The following is a 7,316-nucleotide window of genomic DNA, read 5'->3' on the forward strand; positions in this document are numbered from 1 at the left end:
TTTTTTTTTTTTTTGGCTCCTTTATTTTTTTAGGTATTTAGGTAATAAATTTAAATTTACGTGGTTCAGGATTCAAAGGGTACACAATGGTACGCAGTGAAAATCTTTCTCCCACCCCTGTCCTCAGCCACCTAGTTCCCCTTCCCATAAACACCAGTTATTAGTTTCTTGTATCTTTCCAGAGATACTTTATACATCTCCATCTATTTATAAATTCCCCCACTTTTTTGCATAAATGATAGCATATTAGATATACTCTTTTGCCCCATGCTTCCCCTCATTGTATCTTTTTTTAAAGATTTTATTTATTTGTCAGCGAGCACAAGCAGATGGGAGCAGCACACAGAGGGAGAAGCAGGGTCCCCGCTGAGCAAGGGGCCTGATGTGGGACTTGATCCCAGGACCCTGAAATCATGACCTGAGCAGAAGGCAGTCGCTTAACCAACTGAGCCACCCAGGCGCCCTCCCCTATTGTATCTTGAAGATCATTTCATATAAATGCATACAGACCTTCTGGTTTATTTTTACAATTTCATGCTGTTCTGCTGTGCATACCTACCACAATTTATTTAACTAATCCCCTATCAATGGGTATTTAGCTTATTTTTAGTTTTTTGCTATTACAAACACATGTTTAAGTTTTTGACCTATTAGAAAAATTCCCAGACATGAAATTACTTGGTCAAAAGTATGTGCACTGGCAATTTTGATACAAAATGCCAAATTGCTTAGGAATCAATCAATTTACCCTTCTACTAGCAACATAAGAGAATTCCTGTTACCCCATAACCTTGGCAGCCCAGTGGGATAGCAAATTTTTTTATTTTTGCCAATCTAATAAGTAAGAAATAATACCTCTTACTCACCCTTAGAGCATCTCCAAAAATGCCATCCTTCCTTATCTTGTTTGATCCTTTCATAATTCTATTTTACAAATAGTAATACTGACACAGAAAAGATAAACTACTTGTTGTCATCACACCCAATGTAAATGGCCAAGGTCGGATGTTCAACACTCTTTCTTATACTGCACTGTGTCACAGGGAAGCCTAAGGAGGTTCAAAGAGAATGGGTGGCTTCAAGCATTCCCTGAAAGACACATGATATAAAAAAGCTCTCTGACATCTGCTAAGAGGCTTCCTCTTCCCTGGAGAGTACCCTCCGGAAGCAGAGGAGCTCTAATTAGCGATGTGATCTGACCTAGTCCTAAGCATTAGCTTGGACTCAATATCTGGGAAGCAGGAGCGTGTTGTTTTTAATTTTCCTGAGACTTATTTCTCACTGGCCATCCAGGATCTAAGTATTGATCAGCATGGTATGGGTAAGAGGATGTTTTCCCTAGTTTTAGCTTTGGATGGGACACTCACTCAGACTTGGTGAAGATAATACCTAATGTGGGCATGTGCGTGGGCACGCAAACACACACACACACACACACACACACACACACACGATAAACTTCTGAGGTAGATATCCTTTGACTGTTAAATTGGTGATGAAACGGAAAGCCAGAAAGATTAAGTGAATTGGTTAGGGTCATACAGTGTATCAGTTAGCAAAACAGAAAACACAATGTAGACCTAAAACTGAATTCATTCGTTTCCCCTACAAAGTCTTTTCTCTCCTGTATTCATTTTGGCGAATGACCTGAGTACCCACTCAGATCCTCTAAATGGAAACCTAGGAGTTACCATCTGTAATTCCTCTTTCACTCAACCAGTTATCACCAGGTCCTGTCAATCTGTCCTCCTAAACGTCTTTCCTCTTCATTGTCCTTACCTTAGTCCCTCTCTCTGCTGGATTATTGCAGCAGCCTCCTTTTTTTCCTTCTTGCCTCCTACCTCTGCTTTCTCCAGTCAGTCACAGGATCCCAAAGAGCAAGCTTTCCAAATACATAACCTCACGTCCCAGCTTAAATCCTTCAGTGGCTTCGCACTGCCTACAGCTTAGGTCCAAGCTCCTTTCCATGTACCCCATACAACCTCTCTTTCCAGCCAGACGTTCTACTCCGAAGGATTCTTGTTCCAGGTCCAGACCTTGCTCTTTCTTCCCTCCTTGCTTTGCATGTGCTGCTCTTTCTGCCTGGTATGTCCCTCCTTCCTTCCTAAAAAACTCATACTTCAGGAACCCAAATTCACCTCCCCTGAGAAGCCTTGTTTTTGACCCTACAGTAGTGTTAGTGGCTCCTTCTCTTTATTCCAGGAACATTATGGCCACACCTGTGTTCTAGCATCTGTCACACAGTTTTAGGATTCTTTTTCTCCCCCAGGAGATGAAAAGGCACACACTATTAGTGACTCATTTTTCTATCTCAGAGCCCAGCACAGTGCCCACAGGAGCTGTTCAGTAGGTATTGCTGAAAGGCAAAGAGAGAGGGACACACTCTGCGCCAAGGACAACAGGACCAGTATTTTAATTGCTTAATGAGTTCAGAACACTGTGCAAGGCTTAATGCTTCAGGTTATAATCTATCTAAAGCAAAATGATAGTAGAACATCTCTCCAGAGCAAGTTAATTTCCACCCAAGAGGATGCTGAAAGAGAAGGGGGAGGGGGCAACTGGGATTTTCTGTCTTTTAGGGGCTCTTTCCTATAGGCCAAGGCAACACTTAACTAACTCCAGAAACTTCTCAGCTGATGTCACTTAGAAAAAGAGTAAAAGAGGGGTTAGCCTGGAACTTTCTTAGAATTTACAAAGAGGACTACAAGTACCACTCCAGAAGGGTTGTAAGAATGCTTCACCACCCACTTACCCAAGCTCTCCTGAGCTAGACAGCTCTAATGCTAATGACCCCACACACACCGCGCTGCGCGCCATTTTCAGTCTATCCCTTAGGCTATCCCTTTATGGTATTTCTAAAGTGAACCCCAAAAGAGCTGATGTAAAAATATTACAGTCCTTCCCTCACACCAGAGAAGAAAGGAGAGGCATATCATTGTGGTTGGTATTTTAAGTGTATTTTTATTGTGCTTTTTATATGGCATTCAAGTTTAGTTCCAAGTTCAACAGGGGTGTTATCCTGCTTCCTCCCACACAAATTACTCCGGCAGGTAAATAAGAGAACGAAACTAGCTCCGCCTCTTCCCTGAATTCTAGTCCCTTGGGAATCTTTTTTAAATTCTTAAATAGTGTCTGCAAAAACCTTCTGATCCATTGGAATTTTTCTTGTTCCGCCTTGGGAGAGATGGAGTGTCCCTTTCTGGGCGTAGAGTAGCGTTGAGGGTGTGACCGGGAGGGAGGAAGCAGGAAGTGGGGGGGGGGGACACCGAGTCACTGTTGCTTCGGGGACGGGCGCTGGGGCCCGCCTCTTGGGAGGGCCGTGGGCCGTAAGGGGTCTGCAGGCGGCAGTGGGGACCGGGAGAGAGGGGGTGACCGGCCTCGCGCCGCAGAGCGTGGGGCGGCGGATCGCACCCTCCGTGAGCGCTCACCCGCGTGCCTGCGTCTCCGCTGCCTGCGGCTTCTGGTCGGCTCCCAGCTGGCCCAGACTTGCTCTGAAGAAGGAGGAACCGCTGTCGAGCGAAAAGTGCACACCGGGTGATTGATGAATTCTTAATAGGACTAACTTCTCCCGCCCCCCCCCCCAACCCTCGACACACACAGAGAAATCCTTCACCCCAGCCCCCTCCCCAGCCCTCCTCGCTGGCGAGAGGGGACGCGGCCGCCTGCCTGTTGGGTGATTAACTCACCGTTTGTCTCGCCGAAAGTGTGCCAGGTGGATTCGGGCAGCCCGGCCGCAGCCCCGCGGCTCCCGCGCTCCGCAGACTGCGTCCTGCCGCCGGCCCGGGGTGCGCGGGGCGAGCGCGCGCGTCACATGGTGGCGCGGCCCCGAGACGGCCTTTGTGCCGCGCCCCCGCCGGGCCGCCCGGGGGAGGCGGCGGCTATTGTTCCCCGCGGGGGAGGGAGGTGCTCAGACTCGGGGTCCACGCCAGCCTCCTCCCCAGAGTGTCCCCACGTCTGAGGATGGGTGGGGGCTTCCTTTGTGTGTTCGGTGCCTGCGACGGGAATGGCGCGTCGTTGCTGTCCCAAGGGGCAGCAGACGAGGCTGAGGGAGGTTTGTGCCAGCTCTGCCACTACCTCGAGCTCCTCCGCTCAGCCGACCAGCTTCCTGCTTTGCCCTTGCGGACGAGGCAGGGAGGCATGTGGTATTTGTAGGGCAGTGCTTGGAACAATAGAGCCATCAAAGGGCCTTCTCCCCGTTTCCTCAGAAGTCAGCGCTGCTCTTCTGCCCTCCTTCAGAAAGGCCCTGGCCCAACAGGTCCTCTTGGCCTGGTTTTAGGCCTGCCTTCCCAATAAAAACATTTCACTGTACCACCAGGGTTCTCCATGAATCCCGATTTAAATTAAAGGCTCCTTCTTGCGCTCTTACTAATGTTAAAATCCTATTTTCATTATTTTCCAGATAGTATGCTTTCAGAAAAATGATCCAGACTAGCTATAGGAACCAGTCAAGGTATTTTGCCACAAATAGGGACCTTTTGGGGCACCTGGGTGGCTCAGGAGGTTGGGCGTCTGCATTAGGCTCAGGTCGTGATCTCAGGTCGTGAGCCCCAGGTCAGGCTCTCTGCTCAGTGGGGAGTCTGTTTCTCTCTCTCACTCTCTCTCTGTGCTCTCTCTCTCTCAAATGAGTAAATAAAATCTAAAAAAAAAAAAAAAATAGGGACCTTTCACCTGCTTCTGCTAATGCAAATGATTGGACATCCATTTACATTTCCTCTTCCTTCATGTGGGGAAACCTTCTGTTCACTGTGCTTCAGGCTGGACCTGGCCTGAAAGTGGGTCCTTGAATTACCTTTGTACTATTCCAACTTGCCAAGTGGTTATGAGACCTGAGGGAAGTGTTTAGGCGTGGGTTTTAGGCCAGGGATATATAATCCATTTGGTACCAACCTTGGGCCCCAAAGATAAGGGCATTGTAGCTGGACGGAAGACAAGGGAACAATGAAAACTAAGATTTCACCCTCGGCGGTGATCTTCACCACCATCACCACCAATGCAGTAAGTACAGAGGATTCACCTACCCAGTCTTTTTTTTCCTCTCCATCCAGGCTCCCTGCAAGAGAGGTCTAAGTGAGCTAGTCCTCAGAGCTGGTGAGGGTATGGCTGGCGACTCAGCCTCAGCTCTCTGTGCCCAAAGTGTCCAGGGATAAGCCTGCTCACCCAGGCGGTAGCTATAGCCTCTCTGGGAAGTTGCAGTGCCCCGAAGTGGTGAGGCTGTGGGTCTATGGGGACTGGGGCCTTCTGCCCCTCTTTGTATTTTTATTTAATACTCACCAATTGCTGTTCATCCTTTTTTTTTTTTTCCTTACAGTTTCTGAAAGAAGTACCAAAGTAATGCCAAGAACTCCCAGATGAAGAGGACCTTCCTGGATCTGAAACTGGGATTAACCAATTCTATACTTCAAGAGAAAGGTTCAACAAATTCTGAGGATAAAGCCAAACAGGCCCGTGACTGTCCCTTGAGTACTGACAGTGTAAACAAGCTTCTGGCTTCTCCAGGTCAAGCAGAGAAACACTTTTCATTAGAATGTTGGGTTTCTTCTTTGTTATTCAAACATACACCCACACATATCCTCTTCACCCTCCCTAATGAAAAGCCTCAACAGATGGAGAGCCTAGGCTCCCAAGACTTAGGGCTGAGAAGATGCACTTCACTCAAGGGTGGGTTGGCTGGTACAGGATGGGGAAGGGAGAAATAAGTAGCTAGCGTAGGTTATTACTATCTTTTAATACTCCTTACAGATAGAAATTCGAAAGATCCTGTTCAGCAAGGTTAGCAGCCTCTGGGGCCTAGGAAACCAATTTGGCTGATGTGTCTCTGATAGGGACTAGGCTTGGGGCTGCACCAGGGGAAAGTACTCACTCTATATTCTCTCTCTCTCATTTGAAAGCCTGTACAAAGAAATGGTACAAATGGATAGTTAACTTAATGATTCATCAGAGGCAGATTTTTCTCTGTCAGGTCCCTGGATGAGGCTGAGGTCTGAAAGCCGGGAGGCAGAACATTTACTTAATCGCCCTTTCCTACCACCTGTCCAGGGGCCAGGAGAACTCTTCAGACCTTTCCTCTGCAACTTCCCCACACCCCTGGCTAGCTCAGTTGGGTCTCTTCACTCCACTCCAGGCTGGATCCTGAGTTTCTCCTGGTAGCCAGGGCAAGCTCTCTCTCGGCCTAAATCTCTTTCCCCACCCCACCCCCCATTCTGCATTGGGCCATTCTCGCAGCTTCCTCCCTACCCTGCTTTAATTCACTTCTCATTGCCTGGTCAGAACAACCAGGGGCTCCCAAACGGCTGCCACCCCCATCCATGGGCCTGGGTTTTAGACTCTGAGCCCTTTCTTCAAGCCTCAGGAGGACCCCCCCCCCCACAACCTCCCTGACCCCTACCCTTCCCCCACTCCACCCTTCAGCGGTCTCTGTAGGGAAAAAAAATAAAATAAAAAACTGCTGATCAAGGCCTGGGCCAAAGAGCCACTTCCTCTCCTGGAGCAGCGAACGAGGTAAACCTCCCAGAGCCCAAGGCCCAAGGCGAAGCCCAGCCCTTCCTCACCTCCAGGCGTAGGCCCCACGGTGCTATTGTGAGGCCTCGCCCGCCGCCGAGCCCACGGGGAAGCTGCGCACACAGAGGCGCAGGGCTCCTGGAAGCCCGGCTGCTCCGAGCGCGCTCAGCCCAGCGCCCGACAGTGAGGGGCCAGCAGCCTCGAGGCCTTGGTGCGCTCCCCATTGCCCCCGGTGGGCCTGTCTCCGGCTGAAGTCACGGGCTAGGGTGGAGGTTTCCTTCTGCCAACTGGCCCCTTCCCGCTGCCAGGCACACACTCCCCCAGTTCCCCGGGGATGGAGAGGCCTGGGCCTAGGGCGCCATTGCCCAGCCCGTGCTCCCCTCCCCCACTCTCTCCTTTCTCTGCCTTTCCGAGCCCGGGGAGGGAGGGGGCGGGCGCCTCCGCCGATAGAGCTGCTATTGTGACCTTCCCTCGCCGAGCGGGAACCCAACCGAGAGTGCACCGCCGGCGGGGGAGGAGGCGGCTGTGTGTGCAGACCTCGGGGTGCGGAGGGGGTGGTACTGGGAAATAAATAAAGGTTTGCAACCTTGGGCAGTTGGGCCCTTCAGAGGGCGTTTGGTTGTGTTTAGACTCCAGTGCTTCCTAACACTAATTGCAGGCTCAAAAGGGGCAGAATTTATGGCGAAGGCCAAGGCTGCTTGTTTATAATTTATGAAGTTTTAAATGGCTGTGCCGCGGGCCCCCCTCTCGCCCTGGCCGACGGCCGCGCGGGAAGCGCCGACCAGACTCGCCACCGCCCCCCCCCCCCCCCCCCCCCC

The 7,316-nt window shown here is 50.3% G+C and overlaps 2 long non-coding RNA genes across 2 annotated transcripts in view; one reads left to right on the forward strand and one right to left on the reverse strand.

Moving 5' to 3' along the window:
• Positions 1-3,821, reverse strand: part of LOC121104421 — a 5,592-nt gene extending 1,771 nt beyond the window's left edge. The window contains exons 1-2 of the long non-coding RNA XR_005836751.1: positions 3,687-3,821; positions 3,429-3,509 (exon numbers count right to left, since the gene is read on the reverse strand). This is a non-coding gene — a long non-coding RNA (uncharacterized LOC121104421). The remainder of the gene's footprint in view (positions 1-3,428; positions 3,510-3,686) is intronic.
• Positions 3,446-6,341, forward strand: LOC121104423. Its single transcript, XR_005836752.1, has 3 exons — positions 3,446-3,534; positions 4,400-4,450; positions 5,309-6,341. It is a non-coding gene; the product is annotated as an uncharacterized LOC121104423 (long non-coding RNA).
• Positions 6,342-7,316: the final 975 nt, after the last annotated feature.

The sequence above is a fragment of the Ursus maritimus genome, unplaced genomic scaffold, assembly GCF_017311325.1.
Source record: "Ursus maritimus isolate PB19 unplaced genomic scaffold, ASM1731132v1 scaffold_1, whole genome shotgun sequence".
NCBI classification, from domain to species: Eukaryota; Metazoa; Chordata; class Mammalia; order Carnivora; family Ursidae; genus Ursus; species Ursus maritimus.